The following is a 16,501-nucleotide window of genomic DNA, read 5'->3' as shown; positions in this document are numbered from 1 at the left end:
ATTCTGACCAAGTTCTATAATAATAGTTCATATGAAAATATATAATCTCATGAAGTCTAATTTATTGCTTTCACTATTATATTTTTCCAATGTTTATTGATTTAAGGTGTGTGTGAGAAAGAGAGAGGGGTTGATGTTTGTGTGTGCAGAGGTACATGCATGGAGGTCAAAGGACAACATGTTGAATCCATTCTCTCCATCTTTCCTGACACCTTATGAGATCTGGGGATTGAATTCAGGCCTCTATTTCCTAAGCAGTGTCACTGACCCCACTATAAGATATTTTAAAGGGAGGCTTGGTGCAGTAATGTCTACAATATGCTTAGGTGTCAAATACTTTATGTGAGTGCTGGAGAGATTGTTCAGCAGTTAAGAATACCTCTTGCAGGAGGAGGAGGAGAATATGAGGGATCAGGAAGATTGAATGGGGAGATGAATACAGGAGAGCAAGAAAAGAGACACATCAATAGAGGGAGACATCATAGTTTTAAAGAAAAATCTGGCACTAGGCAATTGTACAGTGATCCACAAGGATGACCCCAACTAGGAATCTAAGCAATAGTAAAGAAGCTACCTTAAATGCCCTTCCCAGATAATGAGATTGATGACTACCTTATATGCCATCCTAGAGCCTTCATCCAGTAGCTGATGGAAGCAGAAGCAGAGATCTACAGCTAAATAATGAGCTAAACTCCTGGAATCCAATTGTAGAGAGGGAGAAGTGATGAACAAAGGGGTCAAGACCACATTAGGAAAACCCACACGAAGAGCTGACCTGAGCAAGTGGGAGCTCATGGACCCCAGTCAGACAGCTGAGGAACCAGCATAGGACCAAACCAGGCCTCCTGAATGTAGGTGTCAGCTAGGAGTCTTGGGCAGTCTATGGGACCTCTGGTAGTGGAACCAGGATGTATCCGTAGTGTAGAAACAGACTTTGGGAGCCCATTCCCCATGGAGGGATACTCTATTAGCCTAGAGACATGGGGGAGGGCCTATGCCCTACCTCAAATGACAGATTTTGATGTTCCCTCATGGAAGGCCCCACCCTCACTGGGGAGTAGATGGAGGATGGGGAGTCAGTGAGGGGCATTGGAGGATAGGAGCAAGAGGGAACTGGGATTCATATGTAAAATAAGATGTTTCTAATTTAAATAAAAACATTAAAAATAGTACCTCTTGCTCTTGCAGAGGACCCAGTTCAGTTCCTAATACCCATTTGTTGACTCACAACCAGTTCAAGAGGATCTGATCCTTTCTTGGCATGCATTCAATTGGCACTGCATACATGTAGTAAACCAGTCACATCTGCATACACATGTATAAAAATAAATATAATTTAAAAAACAGCTTGTATAGATTACTTCACTCCTCTGAAATGGAGCTTATTGCTTTCATATAGAGATGGGCGATTTCAATTGCTTTCCAAAGCTTTATTATTTGTAAATGGACTCTTTTGAAAGACTTCTTTCAATAATTTTCCCTTCAAAGAGGGAAATATATGAAGCCCGTGCATTATAAATATATAATTCTGTGTATTGTCAGTTTCCAAATGTGTTCACAAAGGAGACAGTAAAAGTTGATTTATCCAAACTTTCCTTAGTGGACATTAGAACTTGGGGCGTTGTCTACACTGCTGTACATTTGGAATCTCTCTGAGCTGTACTTTCTGGATGGACAGCAAAGAAAAAGCCAGACATTTCTAGGAACTGATGTTTCTTCCTTACCCTTTCCTCTCCATTTGAGCCCAATGCCAAACTGAGCATCAAACATTTTATAAGCCTTTTTTTTCTTATTTATTTATATTTCTTATTTTACATATAGATCCCAGTTCCCTCTCCCTCCCTCCCTTCCACTCTCCCTTCTTCCTTCCCTCCAATGCCTCCCAACCATCCTCCCATCCAATACCCCCACCCCTGCCACACACACTCCACAGAGAAGGTGATGCTTCCAGGAGGGATCAGTGGAAACAGGATGTATGCCTGGTGCACAAAAAGCCTTTCCTTTTATACAGATAGATACTGGTCATTCTCAAATGAAAGTGGTGGCTCTGAGGGCCACTGACAGGCAATGATTGTTATTCATATTTATTGGGAGTGCTTACATTTTTGCCACATTTTTCCAGAAGGGAAGAAGGGACACATGTCTAGCCTACATAGCTTTTCACACAGGACTACTCCAAGGATTTGTGCCTCTGAAAAGTTCCTTCATTATCACAACTGCTGTACTGTATGTCTTTAAAAGAACTTCACCCAGAGGAAGCAATTCATTTCAGGGTCTGTTTGATCTCGTCTAACGTAATGTCTTCAGGGCTGAAAATAAATGTTCATTTTCTTTATGTTCTGAACCTTCACAGTTAGGCTCAAGGCTGCTGTCCATTCTATTCTTCACTCTTCAGAAACTGTCTTTTCTATATTATCCTTTCAAAACACCAAGTGGATGCAATTTCCTTTAGTTTTAGAAAAATGAGCAAGCAAGCAAACAAACAAACAAAACCAAGTAAATTCCTGTCTGATAGCTCTTTCCCTCTTGTAAGCCAGAATATTATAGCAAGGTCAGTCTCCTAGTTTTTTTTTTTTTTTTTTTTTTTTTTTTTTGATGAGTAGACTTTAAACTACTCCATACCCACAATACTTACAGCCATTGGGGCAAAGAAGTCCCTGCCTGCCACTTGCAAATATGTTTCAACTCACCATTTTAAATTACTCTTGCCTTTGGAAGAGAGAGAATGTCTTCCTTTGTCAAAATGGCAGTGGGAGGCACACATGACAATCCCTTTTCCTTAAGATTTGGGAGTGCACAAAGCTGTCAGTATTAAAAATGACACTGGCACATCCTTTCTTTAAGATGGTGCCTTTCATTTTTGACTCCTGCTGTTCATGACAGTTGAAATGGCAGCAGGAGGTAGAAACTAAAGCAAGTTCTCTTGGCATTTGCCCTTAGGTAGAAATTAATAATAGATGAAGCAGGCATGTGCTTAAAAACAGTTAGTGTCAGATGTCATGCAATGGAATGTGACCAATCCCCTAATGAGATGACCCAAACTGTCTATAATTTCCCAAAGATAGATGTAATTCCCACACTTGCTTGCAACGTTTATCTGCGTTCTTGTGCTTGCAGGTGCATTTGATGTGCTCTGGTTATTATGCTCCATTCAGGAACTATGCCAAGGCCTGCAACTATATTTCTTAATCCTAAATTACTTGACTGCTTTGAATGCAATAAATGTGGGTTCTAATTTCTCTTTTCTGTAACTATATTTCTGATGTAGTTCCCAACTCATTTTCTTCATCAAAAGGCATTATTTGACATGCAATAGTTCTTCTGACTTCAGTCTAAATATTAACTCCATGTTTTTACAGATTTATTAGAGATCTTTGAGTCTTCTGGCTTACGTTGTTTAAGAATTCTTGGATTGCATCATTTTTCTTGTTTGTCTGTGTTTTCTTGCTCTGTACCATCAGTTGGTTTGTGTATAACATTTTCAAATCCTTTCTTTGTATAAAGGTGCTCTATTCCCAGGGCTCAGGATCTAGACATACAATAGAATTTAAATTATCCTCTCTCAAACCCCACTTTGCTAGCTGAGTACCCATATTCAGCTCTGGGAATATGCCACGGCACTTGGCTATGTGGTTATGTATGAGATATACAGTCTCTCTTTCAGCTCAATAAATTTTCATATCTGTTCCTGTGATACCTAACAAGCACCTTTGAATGTACTTTAAACTCTTATACAGTCTTCCTTTCATTGCTTTAGGTGATGTGTATTGATTTATTTATAACTTCCTTAACTTCATGCTACAATCTCTGCAGCTTTCTCAGATGCCTCTTTCTTAAGCTTGATTGCTCCTTGTTTTTCTCATTTATCTATTTTGACCCACTTTATTCAGGATGCTTTCCATAGTGGATGGGCTTCCAAGCTCTTGGGAAAGATTAATTACCCCTTAACAATTTCCATTCCCTTTGCTTTTGTATAGGTTATTGATCACATACATTTAACTTCATCTACTTTGAATAAACTTCCAAAATGTGTTTTCTGTATATTGTTTAACCTCATAATGCTTCTTTCCATGATAACTTGTTATAGTAGTTAATATTAAGATATCCTGTTCTAATTTCTAACCTGTCTTCATTATTAGAAAAAATTAAGCTTGTTATTATTCAATTTTTATCATTTCATGGTAATAAACAATATTTCTATCATAAGTTCAGGTTGTAATACATTTATATTTTAAAGTTATATACATAGCATTTTTGATTCTTTGTTTATGGGAATATACCATTTTACTAATTTCATTAAAATATTCCTTCCTATTTTTCTTTCTCTGTGTGTCTGCATTGTTTTATTGAAACAAAACACAGCTGTGACTTCAGGGGAAGTGAGAGTTAATTAATTCTGAGCCAAGTATGAGTAGTTAAGGCTTGAAAACACAAATTCAGGTTGCCACAAATGACATGTTCCACCATGGCAACGATTACATGAACTTTTATTAGTTATGGAACAAAAGAATATCATACATCCATGCATATTGATGGGGAGTGCAGGTAGGGAGTCTATAGCAAACTGGGAAAAACTCTGTTCTGTGTTTCAGACACAATCTCATGACATTATGAATATCAGGTAATGGTTTGCTAAGAATATATCTGAAAGGATTTTTAAAAAATTGATAAAGAAAAGTATGATAGGTGAGTAATCTTTGATGGACAGAGAAGGGCTGTTAAGGAGCCCAAAGTTACCTCTGGATCTACAACATTTTAACTCAACAATTATGAAATTCTTACTAAGTCTTTTCTAGGGATATCAATTTAAAGTTTCTATATGAGTGCCATTTTACTATTTATTCTCATGAAAGACTGTGTCTCAGAACCACATGTTGAGCTGTACAGAAGTCATCACAAGAAGACCATCTCCTTGTCACACCTGTAAATTACCATCATGCTACTGGAGATCATTAAGTAAAATGGCAAAGTATGGACATGCTATCAACAGGTCCTACATGCACCACTATCCTTCTTCATTGTTAAACCTGTTTCAGTGATAAGTGAGTGGATGTGGTTTGTATGCTTTTCTTTCTACCCAGGAGATCTAATAGCATACAATTTATTCTTTCAACACATGCCACAATGATCAGCAGCACTGATCTGCCAGTTTGGGCCCAAGAATGAAGAAATCATGGCTACTGGGCTAAAACCAGGTGTTTCCAGTAAGTACTAAACTGTGCCATAAAGCTACTGACTCACAATCATTACACTGATAAACAGTATGCATAAAACACACTCCTGATACATAATTTTTTGATATGTAAAATAGTTTTGTAAATCATTAGCTGAGATGGCTAATGATTTAAAATAGTTTTGATGGTTAAGAATAAGAATTTTATCTAAGATTTAAAAGTTACTGCAAAATTCAGTGGCTTGATAATATTTAATAAGGAAATATAAAAACTTAGGTGATAATTCAAACTTATATACTCATTAAACTTTGAAGAACCCTTGAATGCAATTATGATTTGCCATACCAACGTACTAATGATATTAATGTAAAAGAATTTTCTTTTTTAATTCTATGGAATTCTGGAGTTGAACCATGTACTTCATTCTTTGGTAAAGACAGAAAAGTCTCTAAAATTAGTTTCTTTTTCTATAGAAATATGATAACTAGGTAACTCATTATCTTTTTGAATCAAATTCTGCTGAAGACTATAATTATTAGGTAGAACTTTCTTAAGTATGAAGAAAATTATTTTCTTAAGTGTTCAGTTCTCTTCTACTGGGAAATTGGCTTCTGAGTCAGCCAATTCTCCTCCTGGACAACCACAATTACCAGACAGAATTCTTTCTATATAAATTTAGCACCATGTCCTCCATATTACTTTCACTTTGCAAGTTCTACCCTCAAGGAAACTTTAGATTAAATCCATTCCACTCTTCACATGACAGTTCTTAAAATGTTTGATGGCAGCCATCATGTTTCCCCTACAACCTACTATGTTAGCCCTAAATATTCTTTTTCTTCAATCATGCATTGTGGAAACAAACCAAACTTTCTGAAGTAAGTGATTTCTTTCCTCCCTAGACCCTAATTTGAAAATGCTTGTCTCCAGGTAGAATAGGAACGGTACCTGACAAGACAAATGGGATTAAATGGTTTCAGAGTTCAAGATACTTTCCAGTCTTTGGCTTCTATTTCTCCAGGTTGAGATGGTACTTGCTCTTTTAGAAGTTGAATGAAACAATTTGACTGTCTTAATCCTCTAGGACTTTACTCATAATTTGTTATTAAACAGTGATTTTTTAAAAAAAATTTAAAATTTATTTTATATAACAAAGTCCATTTAAATGAAAATAAACATTTATAGACAATATTTTGGAATTTGGGCGTTGTTCTTTCCAAACTACTTCCTGCTGGTAAGGGGCGCTGTCATGGGGGATTTGAAGAAGATTCAGAAATCCTGGCTGTAGTCTTAACAGTGATTTTTTTTTTCTGGTTCTTTTTTTTTTTGTGTGTGTGTGTGTAATAGATTTTTTTGAAAACACCATAGAGGTGTGCACTTATTTAAAATATTTCATAAAATGTTTTTTTTTCAAAGTAAACATTACATACTATACCCAGAAACTACAACTTGAATTAAAAATGTAAATCTGCGTGTGCTTTTAGATCAACATTTTTTGTTAATTTATGAATGGCGTGTGAAAATTTCCCTCCAGTTTTATTCTTTGGGATGATATACTACTGTATTTTCAGCTGTATAACAGAAGTTTTGATATATTTATGTTACATATATCAAGGTTAAAGATATCACTGGCAAATTTTTATGTGAATTATTCATCATGGAGATTTTCCACTTGATTCATGTTACTTCCAAAAATGATATGTGCAAATGAAAATTAGTTTAAAATATTCAATATCATCAATAGAAAAAAAATAATAAATGACAAAATATATTAAATATTATATGAAGTACAAAAACAGACATCAGTAAACTGTGATGTTTAATTGTGATTTCCTGGTTACCCTTGGGTTCAGTAGACTGTAACTGGAAGTCAAGAGCTGTATCTGGGATGCTGATAATGCTTTGTTTCTTATGCTAGGTATTAGACACATGATTAGTGAGTAGTCTTTGACTTACTTCTTTATGGTGGACACATTTCTATATGTACCTTACAACTTCAGTTGACAGTTATGAGACACACATTTCTCTATTAGAAATTCTAATCATGACTTTCTATGTTATTAATTTCATTTTCTAGACCATTGTAAGGTAAATTCTATTTTCATACTCTCATCCAGTAGTCATATTATTTTTCCTGCTTCACTGTAATTATTTTACTTACATTGTAATGAACCACGGTGGAGGGAAACAGAGATAACTCAGTTTGCAAAGTGATTGCTGTGCAAAAGTGAAGATTGGCTTTTGGATTCTTAGCATTTGTATAAAATGCCAGTCTTGGTGACAGATGCTTGTAATACCAGAGCCAGCAAGGGAGATGGTGGATCCCTGCAAATTACTGGCCAGTCTGCCAATCTTAGCCAATGAGCCAGGTCTCAAAGAAAAGACGGCCAGCCCATAAAGAATAACTGAGGTTGACCTATGGTCTTGAAATATACATGTATATACATGAACACACATCTAGACATGCAATAAAAATAAAAAAGTCAAACCACTGTGGAATTATTAAGACTCTTCTGTTGACTAACATACTGCAACTTTTACAAATGTCACCTCTGCAGATAATGCTTTCAGGTATTATGGTACCAAAAAGGATCTAGAATTTCTTTTTGAATGAAGTTGTGATTAGATACTAATATCTTCTATTTCCCTTCCAAGACTCCATAATTTTTGCATAGAGGAATAAAGCTTCTTTACATAACTGACTAAAGACTCACAATTCTATGTGATGTAGGCTGTAGGCCCTGTCTCATGTAATCATGCATGTCTACTGAAATCTGCTGAAAGTGACAGAATGTGCCCATTAGTAATAATTTATTATCATTTTGCTTTAAGACACTTGCAGGGCTATAATTAATAATAAATTAAAGGGAATGAAGTGAGTAGGTTATGGTGACTAAATCTGGAAAGATCAATGAAGAGAAGAAAAGAAACATAGGAGGAGCAATAGAGAAAGCACCAAAATGATGAAGGAAGTGGAGAAAAAAGAGGTGAGTGGAAGCAAGTGAGAAATGAATAGACATAAAGGTGACCAGTTCACCTCATTCCTATTCTACCCCAACACAACAATGACTTCCATTTCTTTCTCTATTTTGAAAAATAATCAGTATTTTATTTAATCATTTCTATTATGTAAAATTGTTCTTTGAAAATGACAAACATGTATTATATGTTTTGATTACCCTTATTACCCTTAAATACTGTTAATTCTTTCTCCCATTTCAACCTCTTAGGTTTCTCCATTTCTCATGGCCACCTTAGTCTCTTGGTTTAGGCTTGTTGGATTAGTGTTAGGAGACAGCTTTCCTATCTGTTTTCACTAATGACATCATCTCTACTAATAGGTTTACTTTTATTTTCATTAATGTGTTTGTGATGATGTATGTATATTGTTGTGCGTGCGTGCATGTGTGTGTGTGTGTGTGTGTGTGTGTGTGTGTGTGTGTATGTGTGTGTCCATAGAGGCCAGAAAAGGACTTTACATTTCCTGGAGCTAGCTTCTTAGGGGGTAGTGAGCAACCTCAAATTAGGTGCTGGAAACAGAACTAGAGTTCCTCCATAGAGCAGCAAAGCTCCCTTAAGCACCAAGTTATCTCTCAAGCCTCAAGAAATCCCCTTTTAGTCCTTTTTTCTTATTATTTTGATTGTTGTAAGAAACATTTACTGAGGACTGGAAATTTTACTTGCTTCGAGGATGCCAAAGAAATATAGCCCCAAAGGGTCTGCCCCGTGGGTACTTACTCTCTCTCAGCCTTTCTGTGGTTTCAATTATCCCCTGACATTGTCAGGGTTTTATTCCTTGATGTGTTCCTCTAGGGGTGGCAGATGTAGCAATTAACATTAGATATTAGAATCCATGCCTCCAAAGTTATATCTTCTCTTAAAGAATTCTAAGTATATTTGGGTTTCTAACTACATAAATGTATATAATGGTAGCTTTAAATAAAAGCCTTTTAAGTGTGCATTTTCGATATATTTGTTTAGGACTTTTTTGTTGAATTCAATCTGTTATATATTTGTTTTATTTGCTTTTTATTGTATTAAGAATTCCATTACATATATTCATTTTACACGATGTTATTTTTATACAAGCACATGTTTTACACTAGGTATATTCACCTTCATAGCGTGTATTTTAAAGTTCAGGTTGTTAAAAAATAAACAACTCTCAAGCTCTGTCCTAAAAAAGTAAGGTCAGACAATAAGAGAAAGATTGTGTTCTTGAAAAAAAGAAAGAAAAAGAAAAAGAAAAAAGAAAAAAAACCCCACAAAACTGTCTAGTACAACAACTGCATTAAGACATTCATGATTAAAGAGACCTAATGGAACTTAGCGTAACTTTAAATGTTAAAATGTTTAACTTTTCTTACATTATGTGTGACAATTGCAGGATTGGATTGCCTTAAATTCTCAGACACAAAATATTTGCCTAGCAAATCCAGACAGAATACTAGTCTCATGGGATCAAGTAGAGTTTAAAAAAATCCTAAATAACGTTAAGAGTGCAAATAAACTGACAAACAGACCTATGTGTCTCACACAGCAGCTGCTCATGCACCCACAGTACTGTGATGGCTTCTCCTAGGTTCTCTGACATAGCACTCATTTGCTTTTAAGAGCAGGCTGAGATCATTGGGAGTACATTAAGTCTTCTTAATTGTTTTTTTCTGCTGTCTCTTGATGTCCCATGTGATATTCTAACTGCTTTAGCTGCCTGGGAAATCACATTCTAGTCATCACTATCAGAGAGAAGAACCAGCTATTCACTTCATCCAGTTAAGGGTGCTTCTTTGTTCCAATTTATGTTGCAAGTGAAGTCAGAGCTATGTAGTAATTTTCACAGCATTCTAGCTATGCAAAATTACTATTACTATTAAATTACAATTTGTTGTACAATAAAGCAGTCAATTTGACCCCATTATAATGAACTAAAAGTATCTAATATTTATTGCATGATTTAAAAATTTTAATCATTTAGACCTTTAAGCATTTATTCCTCGTATTTTTTCTGTCACACACACTCTCGACATTTTAATTTAAATAGTTATCAATCACAGAGAAAAGTTCTTTGCGGAACAACATTACTGATACAATAAATAAAATCAGCTAATTACAACCATTCAGTGCATATTTTTGGAGAAAATATTTTTTCCAGTTTATCTTTTAATTTTTTTGAAATATTCCTGACATTACAGAACTAAACTGAAATGTATTAATACTCCACTCTTATATTTCCATGACAAACAAAAATTCATGAGCCAAAAAACCCCCAAAAAATGGAAAAAGGGGAGAAGCTTATAAAACTAAATATGGATATGTCAGCATAACTGCTGAACAGAGAAAGAAATTAAAACACTTTGAATTAAAAACCCATGAGTTGATGATAAACTGTGTAGAAACTGAAAATTTACAAACTATTTAAAACCTGGAATCGCTGACTGTTGAGAAACTACACAGATGGATCATGGGTGATGAAGAGCAGGAAGGGATCATGGATGAACCTGCACTGCTCTAGCTTCTCCCCATGCCACCTGTTTCCGAGGAAAGCCTGACATTGATAAGATACTGAGCCAGGCTAATGCTGGCAGCAGACCCAGGGATGGTGACCTGCCTATCAGTTGATCCTTCCACTGGGTTTGCAATTTTGATCTGCGCCCCAGACATCTGACAGATCTCATTGATTTTGGCTCCCTGAAGCCCGATTATGCAGCCAATCAAATCGTTTGGAATGGTGAGTTCATGAGAAGTAGTTTGAGCAGATGCATCCAAACCTGCCCAATAGCCTTTCACCTCTGGAGAGCTGGATTCAATGCCACTGAATCTGGTCTTGCCATGGGTCATGGGAAAATGAGACTGTTGCATTGCCAATTGGTGCAGCTTGGTCAACTCTAAAGGTGGTCCCTCCAGGTCATGGTTGAGGCACATGGATGGGGTGGTGTGGGGAAAGCTCGCACTGTCGCTGCCTGTGCTGTACCTGTCCTGACCACCTGCAAAGATGACTGGAGAACTCGAGGGCTTGGGCTGGTATGGGATGGTCACGCCCTTCGGGGGTGGGGGGACTCCAACATGACCATGCAGATCTGTTTGACACACTCAGTGATGGATTGTGGAATGCCAGCAATAGTGATTGACCATTCATTGAGTTGGGGAGCATATCCCCTGCCACCTGGACCTGAGCTCTTGTACTCTCTCTTATTTCCTTAATCTTGCAACCACCTTTCCCAATGAGAGAGCCACACTGACTAGCAGGAACCACCAACCATAAGGTGACAGGAGGTCTACTGGCAGCTGTGCTATTAGTCATAGAGCTGCTTATATCCTCTTCCAGTTTGTCAATGATCATAGCAAAAGCTTTGAAGATGGCATTAGTTGGTCCAGCCAAAGTGATAATTCTCTCAGGACAAATTCCCTTCTGAGATGTTGATCCGTGCACCACTCTCCTCACGCATCTTCTTAACAGATTCTCCTTTCTTTCCGATGATACTGCCAACTTCCTTTCCATGCATAATTAGCCTGATGGTGAGAGTGATATTTAATCCACCTTCAATCACACCGGGTGTCCATGTCTACTAGTTACAGGGAGCTGGACTTGCAGTGGTCAAGTCTTTGGTCACTGGTGGGAGTGAAAGCCAAAACTGGAGGCGCAAGTCGACTGAGGGGAAAAGGGGAGCAGGCAGGAAGGGGAAGGGCGGGGGCAGAACAATTGGGGATAGGCGGGAAGGCGAGGGGGCCTCCACCCAAGCTATCTGGCAAGGGGGTCGGGTGGGGGGGTGGAGGAGGAGGAACGGGAAAGGAGACCCCGGGGCGGGTAGAGGGCAGCGGAGGGCGAGCGGGCGGAGGGCAGGCGGGAGGGCAGGAGAGGGCTCAGGCTGCGGCTCTGCTGGTCTGGGAGAGAAAATATTTTTCTACACAACTCTTTAACAATAGAGAATGAATATGAATACACAGTATAATTCCTTTTAAGAAGCTGGAAAATAGTACAGGGAAATATTTCATTGAATAATCCACCATGAAAACTAAGAATACTTGTCCTAGGAGCTCAGAGGACCACTGGGGTGGCAATGAACCAGAAAGGTCATGTTGGATTTAGATGAGCAGAAGAAAGCGGAAAATGTATTTTTGGCAAGGCTAAAAGATTGGACTGAATGTGAGGCTTTGAGGAGAGGAAACCGTGAGTCCAGCAGTTGGTATATATTGAAGCAGTACAGCGCAGATTAAACTGGTAAATAGTGTCAAACTATAATTATCCTTCAAGGCTATGGATGTGAACAGGTATCAGAGGGGGGAAGCCCACATTTATGGTCACATGTGGCAGATGATAATAGACATTTACCTTTAGCATGTCTTGTGCTGAACAATGTTACAAGAAGTTTACCCCATTCAAGTTACATCAGTCATGGACCAACTGTGAGTAGGACCTGTAGTTTGCATATGACTTATATCACAAGGCACAAGTGCCAGAATCTGGTTAATGTTATTCGAAGGTACCTGAAGACATGGGGACATGCTCTCAAAAGAAATTGATGCAGTTTTTTCTGGGACATCAGTCAAACCTCACTTCCTTGATGGTCATTTGCTTTCTAATGTGCAGTGCAGTCTTGCCCTGTGCTATAGGCAGCTATAGCTGCACCACTAGAATAATGTTGATAACAGCACCCCATCCTGAACCTCCAGAACTGTGAGCTACACTGTGAGATTTAGGATAGAAATCACTCAGCCCCAGGCATTTTTATAGTACCAGAAGAAGGTGAATGCAGTATATATCCTCATTTTCATTTCACGATGAGAGAATGGAGACAACTGGAGAATGCCCCTATGAATTGGATGTAGATGGGCCAAGATTGATAGTCGGGAAGTTTAGCTTTTAAGCTTGCTTATGGAAGTATTTGTCCACTCAATATCATAAGGAGGCCATAGGCTGAATATCTTAAATAGCCCTCCTAAGTAGGCAACATTATAACAGCTTTCAGGCTGGTATATTCTATGTCTAAGCTATAACTATGATTGCTACAGTTGAAGCGCCTGCAGTTGTGAGCATATAATGTTGACTTGATTTAAACTGCACTAAAAGGGAAATGTCTGATCAAAAATCAAACCAAGAGATCTCTGCAGGACCACTCTGAGTTTCTGCAAGCAGGATCCTTGACCCCCATAGCAGGGCCTCTGCTAAAGAGGCCTCAGCTGCAGAGTGCCAGGTCCCAGTAAGATCCGCTCAGTGTAGAAACTTCCTGCCTTTGTCCTCTACCGACAGGCCTTGGCTAGAGGTGAGTCTGGGCCCAATTCAGGGCAGCCTCTCCCCTAAACCCTCCTCGGGGAACTCCCTGGGTTGGCCCCGGATGTCCCTGCTCCTGTGTCCTGTCCCCATCAAGAGCGCTCTTGGAGCTCTGATACACCCCCACCCAACCCCACCAGGAGCCTGACCTCCCACTACCCTGTGCCCTACCCTGCCCACTGTCCCACCACTCTGGTTGAGCACTGGGACAGAAGGTGGAGCCAACAGTCCAGACAACTTCAGGGAACTTCTGGGAGCAGCTCTGAACACAGGAGACCTGACTATCCACGCAGGACCACCCATAATTTCTACCTGCCTGGTCTCTGACCCCCATCGCCAGTCCTTTACGGGAATCCTGGGCCCCTCCCAGAGATCCGCCTATCTCTGTGGGACCACTCTGAGTTCTTGCCCGCAGGATCCTTGACCCTCTATAGCAGGACCTCTGCTAAAGAGGCCTTAGCTAGAGAGTACCAGGCCAAGGCTAGATATGCCTATAGGCACAAGGAACATCCAGAGTCCTGGCCATCAGGATCTTTGAACCCCATTGCCAGTCTTCTGCTGGAGACTGATTGATGACCCCCCCATCCCCAAGCCCCTGCCTGTGGAGAGACCTCCTAGAGAGCTTGGGCCACCCAGAGCTACAGACATAGAACCTCTGACCCACATAAGCCTACCGGGGAAGTACCATAGAGAGGGGGAGAGACCTCAGCAACACCTACTGGAAGAAGCTATGGGAAGACGGCAATACAAGAAAACACCAGAATCTAGGGAATCTACACCGACTAGAACGGAACACAACAACAAAGCAAATGAAGCAGAAGGCAATGACTTAAAAATCATCATCATAAAAATGATAAAGGCCCTCAAAGAAGATGTGAGAAAATCCCTTAAAGAAATGGAAGAAAATACAAACAAAAAAGTGGAAAGGAAAGGAAAGAAAGTACAGAAAGCCCAGGGGGAAAAAAAAACAATTAAGCAGGTAAAGGAAACGGTTCAAGACTTGAAAACTGAAATTAAAAAAAATAAAGGCAACACAAGCCGAAGGAATGCTGGAAATAGAGAAACTGGGCCAAAGATCGGGAATTACAGACGCAAACATAACCAACATAATTCAAGAGATGGAAGAGAGAATCTCAGGTGTGGAAGATAAACTAGAAGAAATAGATTCATCGACCAAAGAAAACCATAAATCCAACAAATCCTTAACACAAAACATCCAGGAAATGTGGGACACCTTGAAAAGGCCAAACCTAAGACTAATAGGCATAGAGAAAGGCAATGAAGCCAGCTCAAAGGTACAGAAAACATATTCAACAAAATCATCGAGGAAAACTTTCCCAATCTGAAAAAAGGACAAGCCCATGAACGTACAAGAAGCATACTAAATAGCAAATAGGCTAGAACAAAGAAAAAAGACCCCTTGACATATAATAATCTAAACACCTAGCATACAGAATAAGACAGAATATTAAGAGTAGCAAAAGAAAAAGGACAGGTAACATATAAAGGCAGACCTATCAAAATTACACCTGACTTCAACATGGAAACCCTCAAGGCCAGAAGGTCCTGCATAGATGTTCTATAAGTACTAAGAGACCATGGATGCCAGCCCAGGCTACTATACCCAGAAAAACTCTTAATCACTATAAACTGAGAAAACAAGATATTTAACGATAAAGCCATATTTTCCCAATGTGTATCTATAAATCCGGCCCTAAAGAAAGTATTGGAAGGAGAACTCCAACCCAAGGAAAGTAACTATGCCCACAAAGATGTAGGCAACAGATAATCTAACTACACCAGAAACCAAGGGTAAAGCAGGACAAATATATTCACAATACCACTGCCAACAACAAATTTAAAACAAACAAGCATCAACAATCAATGGTCCTTACTCACCCTCAACATTAATGTTCTTAACTTACCTATAAAAAGACACAGGCTAACAGAATGGATACAAAGACAGAATCCATCCTTCTGTTGCATACAAGAAACACATCTAAGCTTCAACGATAGACATTACCTCAGGATAAAGGGTTGGGAAAAGATTGTCCAATCAAATGAAACCAAGAAGGGGTGTCTATCCTGATATCTAACAAGTTAGACTTTAAACCAAATTAATCAAAAGGGAAGAAGATGGTCATTTCATATTCATCGCAGGAGAAATCAATCAACACAAAGTCTCAGTTCTGAACATCTATGCCTCAAATACAAAGGCACCCACATTCTTAAAATAAACGCTACTAAAACTCAAAACTCATATAAAACCTCACACACTTAAATAGTGGGAGACTTCAACACACCATTCTCACCACTAGACAGGCCCACCAATCAGAAACTCTACAAAGAAACAAAAGAACTAACAGAAGTTACGTCTCAATTGGGTTTAGCAGACAAGTATAGAACATTCCATCCAAAGACAAAAGAATATATCTTCTTCTCTGCTCCACATGGAACCTTCTCTAAAATCGACTACATACTAGGTGGCATAAGAAATCTCAACAGATACAAGAGAGAGAATTGGAATAGTCCCCTGTATCTTATCAGACCACCATGCTTTAAAATTGGAATTCAACAACAACACAAATCACAGAAAACCTGCAAACTCATGGCAACTGAACAATGTTCAATTGGTCCACACCTGGGTCAAAGAAAAAATTAAGAAAGAAATTAAGGACTTTCTAATATTCCACGAGAATGAGGAACTTACCCGAACAACAACATACCCAAACTTAAGGGACATCTTGAAAGCAGTGCTACGAGGGAAGTTCATTGCACTACGTGCCCATATGAAGAAAACAGAGGATAGTCACATAAGAGAATTAACAGAACAACTGAAAGCCTTCGAAGAAAAAGAAGCAAACTCACCCTGGAGGAGTAGACACCAAGAAATAATCAACTTGAGGGCTGAAATCAACAAAATAGAAACCAGGAAAACAATACAGAAAAGTCAATGCAATGAAGAGTTGGTTTTTTGAGAAAATCAACAAGATAGACAAAACTTTATCCAAACTAACGAAGAAGCAGAGAGAGAACATGCAAATTAACATAATCAGAA

General features: G+C 38.6%; 1 pseudogene; it reads right to left on the bottom strand.

Annotated features, from left to right (window-relative positions):
* Nucleotides 1–10,360: 10,360 nt before the first annotated feature.
* LOC127220720 (poly(rC)-binding protein 2-like) lies at nt 10,361–12,513 on the bottom strand (annotated as a pseudogene).
* Nucleotides 12,514–16,501: the final 3,988 nt, after the last annotated feature.

Source organism: Phodopus roborovskii, unplaced genomic scaffold (assembly GCF_943737965.1).
Source record: "Phodopus roborovskii unplaced genomic scaffold, PHOROB, whole genome shotgun sequence".
Classification (NCBI taxonomy): Eukaryota; Metazoa; Chordata; class Mammalia; order Rodentia; family Cricetidae; genus Phodopus; species Phodopus roborovskii.
This window is presented reverse-complemented; position numbering and strand designations above follow the sequence as displayed.